This window comes from Sciurus carolinensis, chromosome 4, assembly GCF_902686445.1.
Source record: "Sciurus carolinensis chromosome 4, mSciCar1.2, whole genome shotgun sequence".
Classification (NCBI taxonomy): Eukaryota; Metazoa; Chordata; class Mammalia; order Rodentia; family Sciuridae; genus Sciurus; species Sciurus carolinensis.
Genome location: NC_062216.1, coordinates 54,129,520 through 54,143,000, shown reverse-complemented (window position 1 = coordinate 54,143,000; position 13,481 = coordinate 54,129,520). Strand labels below are relative to the sequence as shown.

The 13,481-nt window shown below is 39.9% G+C and overlaps 1 long non-coding RNA gene across 1 annotated transcript in view; it reads left to right on the top strand.

The window, feature by feature from the left end:
- The window catches only part of LOC124982059 (uncharacterized), a 32,938-nt gene extending 20,771 nt beyond the window's left edge, over nt 1–12,167 (top strand). The window contains exon 3 of the long non-coding RNA XR_007108169.1: nt 11,604–12,167. This is a non-coding gene — a long non-coding RNA (uncharacterized LOC124982059). The remainder of the gene's footprint in view (nt 1–11,603) is intronic.
- Nucleotides 12,168–13,481: the final 1,314 nt, after the last annotated feature.

Sequence of the window (13,481 nt, the reverse complement as noted above, 5' to 3'; positions counted from 1 at the left end):
ATTGGACTAGCACCATGGAGATGTTCCATGGTATGGATGGATTCTGCAGAATAATGAGAGGTGACTGACAAGTAACCAGGCTTCAAAAGAACTCATGCCCTATGCATAGTTTTACTTTTTCAAACTTTTTCACAGTTTGTTTTTTTCTAAAAAAAAAATAAAAAATAAAAAAATTATAGTTGTAGATGAACACAATACCTTTATTTTATTTATTTATACTTACATGGTGCTGAGGATCAAACCTACTGCCCCACATGTTTTAGGCAAGTGCTGTACCACTGAGCTATAACCCCAGCCCCGCCCAGTTCATTCTTACCAATGAGGACCAACATGCTGATGGAGGCAATAGTGGAAATACCAGTAGCTCAAAGACAAGTAATTCTGCTGGAAATTTCAGCTGGCATTTTCATTATAATTCTCAGGGCTGGGGGTATTGCTCGAGAGTAGAGTACTTTCCTAGCATGTGCAAAGCTCCCGACAAAATATTTTAAAAAGTACAATCCCATCTTGAGTTTGGTGACACTTGCCTGTAATCCCAGTTACTTGGGAAACTGAAGCAAAAGGATTGCAAGTTTAAGACCAGCCTGGGCAATTTAGCAAGACCCTGTGTCAAAAGTTCTAAAAAGAGGGGCTGGGGTTGTAGGTTAGTGGTACAGTGCTTACCTAGCATGTGTGAGGCACTGGGTTCGATTCTCAGCACCACATATAAATAAATAAAATAAAGGTTCATCAAAAACTAAAAAAAAAATTCTAAAAAGAGCTGGGGGTGTAGTTTAGCGGAAGAGAGCTTGCCTAGAATATGTAAGATCTTGAGTTCAATTCCCAGGAAGGGTTTCCCCCCCCAAAAAAAATATTTGCACTCTGTTTCAAGCATCTTGTCTTCTGCTACTTTGGCAGAACTATTTCACCAGTAATTGAAATATGAAAAATTAAGGAAGAACAATCCCGTATGCACTTAAATATTCCAGCTCCTATGCTAAGTGGTAGGGAATAAATATGAGTAAGAAAGGGTCAGGTATGAACAGAAGATGCATGTGTCCAAGAGAAGTGTGTCCAGAGTTAGGAGATTATGCTGGAGATTTGTCTAGTGCACACTGAGGATGCAAAGGAAAACATGGGCCCATTCTATTTTTGGGGGGCGGTGGTGGTGGTGGTTAGCAATCAGGAAAGGTTATATGGATGTGGTGACATATTACCTTTGTTTTGAAAAATAAGAAATTTTTTGTTTGGTGACAGGATAAGAATGCCTTTGCCCAGACATATCAAAAGTAAAGTCAGGGTGGAAAACATTAGGCAATCTGGAGGCCACTTGTGGCCAAAGGGAATAAGGGAACAGAGGGAGAAATAAGGATGGAGAGAAACATGGCACAAGATGATGAAGGGCCTTGTAGGCCAGGCTAAGCAACTTAAGCGTTTTGCATAGGCAAGTGGATAACATTGAAGTCACTGGAAGTTTTTAAACCTCAAAGAGATATAATCACATTTTTGTTATAGAAAAATTAACCTGGAAGTCATGTAGAAAAAGGATTCCAGGGGTAGGAAAAAGTTCAGGGAGACATGCTGCTCTCCTGTTTAAAAGCTTCCAAGAACTTAAAATAAATCCAAGTGGGCTGGGGGTGTAGCTAACTCAGTGATAGAGTACTTGTCTAGCATGGGTGAGACCTTGGGTTCTATCCCACTGAGAAACAAAAAACAAAAAATAGTAAAATAAAATCCAGACTTATTTGGCCAGCCCCTTTCATTTCCAGACCTTTGCATTTGCTGCTTCTCTCTCTCTCTCTTTAAATTTTATTTATTTTTATTTTTACAGACTACATTTTGATTCATTGCTGCTTCTCTTACTTGAAGTTTGTCCTTGAATTCTCCCTCAACCCTTCTCTCTTAGGTATCTCGGTCTCAGTATTAGCCTCACCTCCTTCAAAAGGACAGTTAGGCCCTTCATTTCACTCTAATGCATTAGAAACCTGATGTTCTTTTGTTTGTTAGATTATTACTGTCATTTATTCCCTCAAATGTGCTTCATAAGGGGAGGGGTCATCCCTGTCTTATTCACCAACATGTCCCTTGTCCCTGCGTGAATGAATGAATAAATCAATTAGTGGTCCACATGAGGAATAATAAGGGCCTGAAATAAGGTGAGAAGTGGGGGGAAAGGGAGGCGGGAAGGAGAGAGATGTGAAGCAGTGAGATCGATATGACTAATTGGATGTGGGTGGTGAGAGAGAGGGAGGAGTAAGAGTGACATTTGGGTTTCTGGCTTGGGTGGCTGGGTGGATGGTTGTGTCTTACAGAACAGGGAATGCAGGAGAGAGAGGTTTATGAGGCACAGTCAGCAAGTCAGTTTCAGGTATGTTAATCTGGGGGACATTCAAAGGTAGAAGATCAGGAAAGCAATTGGATATGGGAATCTAGATTTAAGGAGAAAGGACCAAGCTCAAGATACGTATTTAAGAACTGTCAACACATAGGATAATTGAAGACATTCAAGACACAGGAGAGGCATCCATTAAATAAGGAGGGGAAGGGTATGGTTGCACGTGGGAGCAAGAAGGCGTGAGCGCTGAGTCTTTCTGAATCACCTCTTGCTTCTACTTTCTGATTCTCTCCTATGGATGGAAGGAACATCTGACAGCCGTTACCTGACTTCTGGGATGGTCTGCACCATCGCAGACTGGGTTCTGTGATGCCAGAACTCAAGGAAGGGTTTACAGAGCGCCAAGCGAGAGACATTTTCCCTGACCTGGCCTCCCTGACAAAAGAACAACAGCTTTCATTCGTCCTGTGGCCAATCAAGGAATGAGGTGAAGAGTAGCTGCTAACCTGCTGCGTTGGACACTGGGGAGGGATTTTATCAATGCAGTGTGTGCACATGAGACCAAGAACCAAACCCGCAGTCTAAACAAGTAATTTCCTTTCTGAAATCTGCTGTCTGTGAGAGTGGATAGGCCCACCTATACAATTCCCTACTTTACCTGTTTATTTACTTCTTTACCTATTTACTTTTGTGGTGTTGAGGACTGAACCAGGACCTCAAGCATGCTAAGCCTGTGCTCTACCACTGAGCTATACCTTGAACCCCACCTGTTCTAGTAAGATGATCTTTCTTCCTTCCTCCCTTCCTCCCTCCCTCCCTTCTTCCCATCCTCTTTCTTTCTTTCTTTCTTTCTTTCTTTTCTTTCTTTCTTTCTTTCTTTCTTTCTTTCTGTGGTGCTGGGGATCAGAAGGACATATTTTCAATAATAGTAGTTCAAACTCATTGATGAAAAAAAGAGAATATAAATAATAGTAATAATCTTCTAAAATTTGTACTAAAATTAGCTTTTTTTTCCTTCTGAGTTCATTTTTTTTTCTCCCATGGGCTTTATAAAACACAGTTAAAATTATATAAAATGTAATATATAATTATATAATTTAATACATTTACATATTCAGACATAAACATATAATGTTATCTTGACTTTTCTTTTTGCTAGACATTAGCTTATAAATATTTTTCCATGTGACTTCAGCATTTTGATGACTATATAATATTATCTTCTCATTATTGAACATTTAGAATATTTTTTCTCTATTTAAAATATATGTATATACTGATAAAAAATCATTGTGCATTAGTTTGTGAGGGTTCCAAAATAATGTACTACTAATTGGATAGCTTAAACAACAGTTTGCCTACTCAGAGTTCGGGATGCTGAAAGTTCAAGATTAAGGTGTCAGCAGGGATAGTTTCTGCTGAGGCCTCTCTGATTTGTAGATTGCCATCCATCTTCTCCCTGTATCCTCACATCTTCTTTCTTCTATATTGAAGCATCTCTGGTGCCTCTCTGTCCAAATTTCCTCTTCTTATGATGACACCAGTAAGAACAGATTGAGGCCCACCCTAATGGCCTCTTTTAATTTAATCACTTCTTTAAAGATTCTGTCTCCAAATACAATCATATTTGAGGTACTGGGGATTACAGTGTTGACATATGAATTTTGAGGTAGGGGACACAGTTCAGCCCATAACACATTGTGTGCAATTTTTCTCACATGTATTTCTAATTATTTCCTTTGGATGGATTTCTACAGTGGGCATCACTGGGTCAAAAATTTAAAAAAATAATAAGGCTTTTGAAACTGCTTTCTCAAAAGAATTTAACAATTGGTGTTGCAAGAGATCACTTAAGTGTTTCTTAAGTAAGTGAATAAAACAACTAAGGATTCCATTCAGTTGTATATGACAGTAACTCATTCAAAATGACTGAACTCAAAAAGGCTTTATACTGCTACTTGAAGTGAAGCCTAGAAGGTGGTCCGAAGCTTTCATAGAAGCTTCAGGATGTACCGATGTCATAGGCATCTTTAGAGTTTCTGTTCTCCCATCTCCTGCAGTCTTTGGCATGTGGCTTTCACCTCCCTGGTCTTTGCACTTGCTGTTTTGTCTCTTATCCGCAGATCTCCCTGTGGCTGGCTCCTTCACTTCCTTTATATTTTTAATCAAATGCCACCTTCTCGATGAGACATTTCCTGGCCACTTTTTTTTTTTCTTTCTTTCTTTTACTTTTCTTTTTTTGGGGGTGGGGGTACTGGGGATTAAACCCAGGGGTACTCTACTACTGAGCTACATCCCCAGCCCTTTTAATTTTTTTATTTTTAAACAGTGTCCCTAAGTTGCTGAGGATGACTTTGAACTTGTGATCCTCCTGCTTCAATTTTCCAAGTACCTGGGTTACAGTCATAGCCACCATGTTGGGTTCCTAGTCACCTTTTCTAAAACTATTTCCCCATTTCTTCCTGTCCCCCTTTGCTGCTCTATTTTTCCTTCTTATAATTCATTATTATTTAATATACTATTTGTGTTTAGAACCAGCTTTTTGTTACTATAAAAAAGACCTGAGAAAATCAACTTATGGAAAAAAAAAAGTTTTCTTTGGGCTTACAATTTTGGAGGTTTTAGACCGTGATCAAGTGGTTCTATTGTTTGGGGGCCTGTGGTGAGGCAGCACATCACAGGAAGAGCATGTGGTACAGCAGAATTGCTTAGGAAGTGAAAAAACAGAGAGGAAGAGGAAGAGCCCATGATCCCACAATCCACGTACCCAATGACTTAAGATCTCCCATTGGACCCTGTCTCTTAAAGTTTCCACCACCTCCAATAGGCCCAAGGGTTAGGAACCAACCCTTTAACAAATGGGCCTTCAGAGTACACTTATCTAAATCTAAACTTCAGTGATATTTATATATTTTTAATTAATTTTTTGGTGGTGCCGGGGATCAAACACAGGTCCTCCCATATGCTAGGTAATCGCTCTACAGTGGAGCTACATGCTTAACCCTATATTTTAATTTTTTTTCTTCCTTCACCCTTCGAGGGAAAGCTCCAGCCAGGCACAGTGGCACATGCCTATAATCCCAGTGACTTGGGAAGCTGAGACAGGAGGATCGTGAGTCAAAGGCAGCCTCAGCAAAAGCAAGGCCCTAAGCAACTCAGTGAGACTTGTTTCTAAATAAAATACAAAATAGGGCTGGTGATGTGGCTCAGTGGTCAAGTGCCCCTGATTTCAATTCCCAGTACCCACCCCAAAAAAAGGAAAGCTCCATAAGAGTATGGATCTTATCAGTTTTGTTCTTTAACGTATACACGTGCACACACACACACATACATTTCCACTTTCAGGAAAGACTAAGCTAAAGCAACTTCCTTCTCCCTTTCTTTCTTCTTCTCTTCCTCTTTCCTTCCCCTTTTTAAATTGTGATGTGGCTTTCTCAAAGCTACTTGGAAAGTTGATGACAAAGCCAGAGAACTGAAATCCTAGAGTCCTGAGTTTTTGGCCCTTTCTACTACCATTCCTAAGCAAGAATGTCATTGACCCTTAAGGATTAGCATAATGGGCTGAAAGAGAAAATGTTGTGGTTGAATTTAGGTTTGACAAGGCTTTTAAAACAGGATGCTGACGAAGTCATATGTTTAAGTCAGTAGTACAGTATTCGCAAATCCTTTAGCACCTTTTCTGAAATTTCTGGGGAGGTAGGAAACTGAAATATGTGTTTGTTCTGCCATCTTTATTCAATTCTTCATTAATCCTGAAATTGGTTTTCCAAAATTTCCTTACAATGTTAAGGATCAGTGTATGTCATAATTTTTAAAAAGTAATTATTATTTTAATGATACAAATGTATGTATGTATGATACAGGGTGATAATTTGATACATGTATACAGTATAATGATCAAGTCAGGGTAGTTAACATTGCTATCTCCTTAAACATTTAGAGCAATTTTTTCAATTATAAAGTCATAATTGTACATATTTGTGGAGCACAGAGCAATATTTCAATACAAATATACAATACATAATGATCAAATTGAGGCAACAGATGTTTTCATGTACATTACTTTGTGTTGAGAGCCCTTGTGCTCATCTTTTCTAGTTACTCATACAATATATAAGAGGTTATTGTGAGCTAGTCACCCACTGTGTTGTGGAATATAGCATGCTGACATTTGTGTAAAATAGGAGGCATAAATGCAATAAAACATTCTTACAGATGCACAGAAATTCTCTGGAAGGACACAAGAAGCTCTCAAGGATGATTGTGAGGAGAGGAAATGGAAGGGTGGGGGAAGGGGAGAGAGTGTGACCAGTCACCACACAACCCAATTTTACTTTTTTTTTTTTTTTTTGTGGTGCTGGGGATCAAACCCAGGGCCTTGTGCTTGCAAGGCAAGCACTCTACCGACTGAGCTATCTCCCCAGCCCCCAATTTTACTTTTGAATATGGTTGCAAAAGGATCAAAGAAAGCAACCAAACTCTTAATGTCAATGCATTGCCCCAGTCATGAAATACTCATTGTTTCCAATGTAAAAGGCAACTGAGCCAAAGTGCTACCATGTCCCCACATGTTGTGGCCCTGCCTGTTTTTTTTTTTTTTGGGGGGGGGAAGGGGTACCAGGGATTGAACTCAGGGACCCTCAACCACTGAGCCACATCCCCAGCCCCTTTTGTATTTTATTTAGAGACAGGGTCTCACTGAGTTGCTTAGCACCTCACTTTTGCTGAGGCTGGCTGTGAACTCACGTTCCTCCTGCCTCAGCCTCCCGAGTCACTGGGATTACAGGCATGTGCCACCACACCCACCTCTGAGCTTATTTTCTACATATATCCCCCTGTATACTTTGCTCCAGCAACAAGGCCCTTCATGCTATTCCTTGAACAAGTGGAATCCTTGCTAAACAGGGCCTTTGACTTGGCTTCTCTTTGTCTGGAACCCTCCTCTCCCAGATGTTTGCATGTAACCTCATGCAAGCATCACCTCTCCAAAGGGGCTCTTTTCTTAAAACCCCTTTTTAATAAGCCCCTGATCTCTTCATTACTTTCTCCTCTTCTCCTTTCCATTTTAAGTCATAAAATAATGTCACTTATTTATTTCCTTGCTCATATAAGACCCAGTAGGAAGGAATCATTTTCCCTACTATATCCTGATAACCTACCTCAGAGATTGCTACAAAAAAAGGCACTTACTAAATATTTTCTGATTCAATGAAGAAATGCATAAGTGAATTTATCAACATGCTTGATGCAAGGCAGTACTGGACCGACCTAGTTCAGGAGGGCAAACAGGTTTTCTTCATTTACCAGCTCCAGTCAACACAGAGCAGCTTGGAAGTTAGACTGAGAAGATTTGAGTAATGACTCAGGTGATGATTAACCTTGTAGTTAATCAGCGATGTTGGCTATGGGCAAAGGAGGAAAAGACTGGCACATATGTCACCTAATTGCAAATCCAGATAATCTGGTGGGTTTGGTTAAAGCAAAAGCAGTCAGTTCAACAGCATGAGAATCCAATGTTCATTGAGAATAATAAACTTGAGCCAGATGTGGGGGTGCATCCTTGTAACCCCAGCATCTTGGGAGGCTGAGGCAGGAAGATCACAAGTTCAAGTCTAGCCTGAGCAACTTAGCAAGACCCTGTCTCAAAAAAATAAATAAATAAATAAAAAGGATTGGGATTGTACCTCAGTGGAATAGAGCTGGCCTGCCATGTGTGAAGCCCTGGGTTTGATTTTCTGCACCACCAACCAAAACAAAACCCCAAAAAGCATGATGTTATCAAGTATACAGCAAGATAATGCTTTCATATTTCATACACTTGCCTGCTTTCATTCACTGTTGAGAGGTTCATTGTTTAATGGTCTAGATCAAGTATCCAGAAAGTCTTAAACTTATCAATTTATTTTTTTTTTTAAATGGAATTTTTCTTCTGGGGGGCGGTGCTGAGAATCAAACCCATGAACCTATGCATGCTAGGTGACACACTACCACCGAACTATGTCCACAGCCTAATTAAAACATTTTTTGGTGCTGAGGTGGGATTGGATCCAGGGCCCACACATGCTAAGCATGTTGCTACACCACTGAGCTGTACCCCAAGCCCTGCAGGTGGGGTTTTCACTTTTTCAAATGTCAGGTTCGCCAGGTTGCTGAGAACCAGTGTTCAGGAGACCCTAGAACTCTCTTCCCTCCCTCCTGCTAGAACTCTTAATATTAATTTTTGTCCTGCCTGGAGGCTTTGCTCAAACAGAACAACTTTTTCTGCCAGCCAGAGGTACTCTCTTACCCAGCTTTGATGCACACAAGAGAATCTGGGTGTGTGTCTTTAAAAATCTAGCTCTAACTTGAAATATGCCGGGAAAACCAACTATCTAGCCAGGTTTGAGTCATGGGTTCATCTCTGACCAAGTGAGTAGGCTGCCATGATTGGTCTCAACTAGACCAAGTTCCACCATGGAGCCAATCCACCATGAGTTACAGAAGAACCTGGAGACTCTCCTCTGTGGACCCCCCCTCCCAAGAGAACAGAAACATTACTCAGGGGAGTTGTGCAGTGGGGAAAGAGGCATTTCCAAAGACAGAGTATGTCCTAATGTATGGGGCAGGGTAACCACTGGTGATCACAAAACTTCTTTCCAGATTTCCCCCCATAGTTGCCAGTGATTCTCTTCAAATTCAGTAACTCTGATGGAAATAATATCACTACTATTTTCTGGAACTTAGCTTTATAGTGGGTGTAAACTGTGCAGGCCAGTGGAATCTTCTTATCAAAGTCACCTGAAGTGAAATGGGTGTAGGTGCTCCTTTCTTCATAAATTATTTCACCTGCACTTTAGTTGCACATTATTTGACTTCCCTTTTCGCACCTGTTGCCTGGTTCAGCCCTCTGCCACCTGGTGCTATTATTCCTCCTCTGATATTTAACAACTCCCCTGCCATTCAGGGTGGCGTGGGCCTCCAGCAGTCCTGTCAATGTGTCTACCTATTTGTAAACAGTCAGGGCTCCTACAGTGCTAGCACCTAGAAGGCCTGTAGCCATCAATTGATTCAATCCTTTTATTTTGCAGGAGAAAAAATGAGGCTAAGTGATCATATGTGACTTGTTCAAAGTCACCCAGTGTATTAGTAACAGATTATGGCTAAAGTCTTGCTGTTTTCTGGTTCTTAATCCAGGATACTTTCAGGAACCAGACAGAGCTCCCAGTAAAAAAAGAAAAGAAAAGAAATAGAGTAGCTGAGTAGGCGTTGAACATGCTCAAGGTCTTGGGTTCAATCCCAGCACCAATAGAGAAAGAAAGTTATATAGTACCCAGGCCCTTTGACCAAAGTCCCTAGTCCCCAATATTTTTTATTTTTACATTTTTAGTTGTCAATGGACTTTGTTTTACTTATTTATATGTGATGCTGAGAATCGAACCCAGTGCCTCACACATGCTAGGCAAGTGCTCTACCACTGAGCCAGGACTCCAGCCCCTTAATATTTAAAAAAAAATTTTTTTTGTAGTTGTAGATGGACAGCACGCTTTTATTTTATTTGTTTATCTTTATGTGGTACTGAGGTTAGAACCTAGTACCTTACACAGGTGAGGCAAACACTTTGCTACTGAGCTACAGTCTCAGTCACCCAAATATTTTTAAAAAGTAATCTTATCCCTTCTCTGAGCTGGTCCCCTAAAGGATCATCATCAAGAAAGGTCTCACTCTGCTTGTCAAGCAGATGGTTATTGAGTTGCCTTCATACTCAGTGGGAATGCAACCTTAGTGATGGTCTTGTCTTAGCCCTTTCAGGATGAACACCTTAGAGAAATTTGTAAGTAGTAGAAATTTATTACTTACAGATCTGGAAACTGAGAAGCCTAAGATCAAAGTGCCAACAGATTTGGTGTCTGGTGAGGGCCTGTTTGCTTCTTAGATGGCAACTTCTTGCAGTGTCCTCTCAAGTCTGAAGGGGCAAACACATTACATTCAGTTTTTTTTAATATAAATGGGCATAAATCTCATTCTTAATAAATAAAATAAAAATTTCCCTCAAGCTACTTAAAGATGTCCCCAAATCACTTCCAGTTTACACTGTATTAAATAAATATTATAATTATTATGGGAAAAGTAAGAGACATCAAGTGCCAGGAGTTCAGAAGGAATCCAGTCTGGGGAGATTCTGTAGACTGACCCTGATTAATATCCACTTTGAGGACGTGAGGGTGAGGGTGGGATCCTTCACTTGACATACAAGAAACTGAGACCTTGTAGCATGACAGAGAAGGAAGAGCTAGGAGGACCAGAACTCAAATGCATGTTTTGTGAGCTTTAAAATTATCATTGTAGAAACAACAAATGCACACAGTTTAAAAAATTCAATAGCACCACAAGGCTTGTAACAATAACAAAATAGTTCCTTGCTTCACTTGCTGCCTTCATCTGAGGGTATCACTTTAACTTTTATAGCTCTTTCTTTTGCTTCTTACCCTCTTGGTTTCAAATGTCAAGCTTATGTTGCTAGGTCTTGATTTTTCCATTTTTGGATAATTTATAAAATATGAGAGTTTTAGCTCTCTTACACACTCTACCTTCCAGTCGTGTGAAAATGTTATCAAATCGATGTTCAGTGTTTACATTATTAATTAAATAATTGTTCACAGAAGAGTCATATAGTACATTATTTTTTCTTTCCATCATTGTGCTTCTTGGAATTCATTTTAATTAATTAATTTTCTTGTTTTATTTTTGCAGAGTTGGGGATTGAATCCAGTGCTTCATGTATGTGAAGCAAGCACTTGTCACTGAGCTATATCCCTACCATGTTGTTTAGTTGGGTTTCTATGTATGTGTCATCAATTCTTCTTCCAATATTCTGAGAGAATTATAAAATGCTTCCTAACACTTTTGAAAACATTAGGTGATTTTCCCAGTGTCCTATTCTTTTTCTTTGGATATGTTCAAGATCCAGCAATTCTGCATTGCTCAACCCTTCAGCTGGGTCCTTCATGATGGCTTTGTCCCCAGGTAGGGTGTATGGCTATTATTCTGAAGGGCCCCCAGGGTTCCCTTTGCCTCTCCCATATATAGGCCACATGTTTTCCAGGAACTTTGCCTTTTGTCTTTCTCATGTCTCAGAGATGCATATCTTTAGTAGCATGTTGAGACTGGGTGAATGGGAGGTGAATTATTTGAGACAATGTATCTGAAAAATTCTGTCTGTCTTCAGGATAGATTATACCTGGGATGGGTAGAGAAGTCTAGGTTATAAATCATTTTTCCTTCTCAAGGCCTTAATTGTTTTGTCTTTCAGATTCCATGTCTGCTTTTTGGAAGTCCAATACCTTTTTGATGACTTCTCTCAAAGGTGGCCTGTTTCTTTCTGCCTGGAAGCTTTGGGGAATCTTCCTTCCCTTTATCCCTGGAGTTCTGAAATCTCCTGTGGCTCTGATTTCATTCACTGTGGGGCACCCAGGGAGCCCTTATAATGTGCAAACTGATGTACTTCAGTTCTGGGATTCTATCTAGAGTTAGTTTCTCTATTTTCTCTTTTTGAAACTTTCATTTAGCTGATATTTCTCTTATTTATTATCTTAAAAAATTAGCTGCACCTCTTGGATAGGTATCCGATTTTTGTACCAATTTTTTTTTTACTTTTCCTACTTATCAATTTTTTTGTATGTTTTGTTCTCTGATCGATTTCCTCAACTTCATCTTTTAACCCACCTATTAAATTTTTTTGTCATTTTATTTGTTAACCTCCATGAGTTCTTTCCTCTTCTCTGAATGTTCTAAGGTGCATCCTGAGATATATATAATAAATATAATACACATATATATTCCTGAGATATATTTACATACATACATATATAGAAATACACACACCAATACATATATATACACATGTATATTTGGAAATTTATTTTAAACTGATAAATAAAAACAAAAATCATATGTGTTTATTGGATACTATGTGATGTTTCAATGTACATATACATTGTGTGATGTTTAACTCAGGTTACATGTATTTATCTCTTCAAACATTTACCATGTCTTTCTGGGGAAAATATTCAAAATCTATTCTTCTAGCTTCTGAGGTATATATGAACCCAGGCTTGAGCATGCGAGGCATGTGCTCTACCACTAAGTCATGTCTGCAGCCCCAAATTATCATAATTTTAGAGCGAGTGAAATATCTCACTTCATTATGATAGTAGTTTTATTTTTCTGTATCCCAGGATTGTCTCGATTTCTTCTAAATTCTCCTTTTGTCCCCATTTGTCTGCCTGGGTCTGTCTTTTATGTTGGCGGACTCCCTGGAATGTTCAGTGGCTCTTGTTTGTTGGTAAGTGAGATACCAAAGACTGGTTTGAAAGGGTTGAGTACCCGGGAGGGGTTAAGACAGGTGGGCCACACCACATGCATGATATTGGGAGACACAGATCTGTTTCGGTACAGGTTTTCTCTTGAACTGACATTTTTCTCAAGAGGCCACTCTTTCCACACTCCTGCCTGGGGACGGAAAATGGGGAGGTATAAACCTTTTTCAGGATCTTCCAGTCAAGTAGGGTAAGGGAGATGGGGGAGGGGTGGTGCACTGTTATTCAGTAGCCAGGTATTGGATGACTCCTTACCCCTAATGTCAGTAAATCATCTTGTTTTTGCCTTTCGGGGACCCAGGGTCCTAAGCCCTGGTCCTTTCCTGACTAACTTCTCATCTTCCTCCTTATTTCCTCAAGCCTTCAGTCTTCCTGTTCTCAGCCCCGCCCAAACCTCCACCTCCTCTCACCCCTTGGACAGGTTCCTGGTGATCTAATCCCTGAGGCAGTCTAGGTCTTGGAGATGCAAAACAGCTGTTTTCCTCCCCACTCTGCCAGGTTCAGGAGTTAGTTTCCACTTATTGATCACACTTTTGGGTTTCTCAAAATTTTAAAATTTTTGTTGGCAGTTGATGTTTTCACATTCTCTTTGTCCTTGAGTGTTTATGTCCCTTCTTCCCCTTTATTGTCACTTAGTGGAGGGTTAAGAAGCAGCTGAGATAAAAATATGTGTTCAATTGATCGTACTTAACTAGGATCTCCTTTTAACTCCACCGTGCAGCTTTCTGTATTTTCTTGGTCTCTGTCTCCTTCCCTCCTTCCTTTGTTCCCTTTCCCTTACTCTTTTCCTCTCTCCCTCCCTTTCTTCTTCC